The following is a 1,816-nucleotide window of genomic DNA, read 5'->3' as shown; positions in this document are numbered from 1 at the left end:
AAGAGTGGGCTCTGCCATGTTCTGGATTTGAATTTAAAATATTTTCATCACCATTTAAATCTGTTACTATAAACTGGAGTAACACGCTACACGCATGGAGCTGTTCTGAAGCTCTCACTGTTTGCAACACAGGGACTGCAAAGTACTTGATACGCAGCATGCATTTAAAATTGCTGTTGGGACTTGATCCTTATCAAGATGAAGTTCTTCTGCTTCACCTCTCTAGAACCTTAGGATTTCTTAGCAAGGTCCTGAACATTGTCAATATATATGTAAGGAGTCAGTCTGTTTACACCTGGGCAACCAGCTCATTAGAGCTCTTCTTGTGACTACAGTTAGCTGTAGGAGTAGATATTGTCATCTCTTCTGGCTCTTGGCTTGAAGATTAACAAAGACAAATCAAAGTCGTGATCGGTACAGTGAACAGTAACAAGATGTTCAAATCGTAGGAAGCACAACCTCCTACAGACTCGCCAAGACAGATAACTCTGTATGATGCGCACAGAGTTAATATTAGCGCACATTATAAGCAAATATCCTGACAAGGTCTGTAAGGCCAGCAGAACGCTTTATGAAATTGATGGAGAGACCAAGTGAATGACAAGAAAACTGCACCCTTTCCCCAAAATCTTTTGAGATTCATTCTCTTCTCTTGTTACCAAGTCTGGAAAAATGGCTGTGTATGTGTCTGGTGTAGGGGCAAAGGGGCTCTGGGTTGAGGTCTCGTTGCTTAAAGTGACTTGGTAAGTCATGCTGAATCTGGAGATGGTTTTTACTTGGCTGAGCATAACAAATACAAAGTAAGTAGTGCCACAGGTAAAGTATAGCATGGCAGCAACTCAAGGCAGGTTTGGGAATACCAGGATTTGCACTGTGTTTCCCACCAAGTCGTGCTGCTCAGTTTGCAGTCATCAGGTACCAACTACCAGATCTTGGGAACGGGTATCTTCTGGGTGGACGTAAACCATTACCCTTCTGGCAGGGTGCAAGCAAAAGTAGCGACTAATTGTCACCGTACTGCCTCCCTGCATCCGGCAAAACGGCACTTCTCTGGAGGTGTGAAGCGAAGACCTGAGACTCCTACGTTCTTTCTTTCTGCTCCCTACTTCTGTGTAGGGAGCGTTGCTGGCAGGGAGCAGAGAGAGGACAACTGCTTCCTCGGCTTCTAAAGGAGAGGAGGGTGTGCACCTCGACATATACCCAGCAGAGTTTTAAATCTCTCTTGCTGCTTTGGCTGCTCTTAATCAGGTCTGTCGTTTTTTGCAAGGGAGAGGAGGCATGTGGGATTTGTTTAGTAAGCAAGGCAAAAAGGTCTTAAGCTACTTTTGTGTACTAACAGTAAAGGTGATACGTGGTTTTTTGATTGTTAGGAACAGAAGACATTATTAAATAAAAAGATCCTTTGGTTGATGCACAGGTAATAAATACAACTATGATAAAGATGACAGAACGTATTGATGCTCATGAGATGCAAACTTCTGCCCATAATTAGTTGTTTTGGTGCCATTAAAACGAACATCGTTCTATTGCTGATTTCTCTCCTCTGATTCAACAGAGCACTGAGTTTTCACATTTCTGTTTTGGGGATTTTGTGTCCTTTGGCGTTTGGTGAAACACCACCAGACTGAGGCTAAATAAACAGCTTTCGATGAATCCTCAGTGTTTCACCGAAAAGAACTGTGTGGGAAAGCCTGTGTTTAATTTCTTTCTTTTAATCAATGTCCTGGTCTGAATTGCGTGTTACTGTGTGGCTGTGGACCATTATTTACTCCACAGTCAATCTTTCTCTTTTCCTCTGACAAAACAACAGGTATTG

The 1,816-nt window shown here is 42.7% G+C and overlaps 1 protein-coding gene across 1 annotated transcript in view; it reads left to right on the top strand.

Annotated features, from left to right (window-relative positions):
• The window catches only part of JARID2 (jumonji, AT rich interactive domain 2), a 99,957-nt gene that overhangs the window by 83,595 nt on the left and 14,546 nt on the right, over positions 1–1,816 (top strand). The window lies entirely within an intron of this gene.

The sequence above is a fragment of the Cariama cristata genome, unplaced genomic scaffold (assembly GCF_000690535.1).
Source record: "Cariama cristata isolate BGI_N322 unplaced genomic scaffold, ASM69053v1 scaffold9350, whole genome shotgun sequence".
Lineage (NCBI taxonomy): Eukaryota > Metazoa > Chordata > Aves > Cariamiformes > Cariamidae > Cariama > Cariama cristata.
This window is presented reverse-complemented; position numbering and strand designations above follow the sequence as displayed.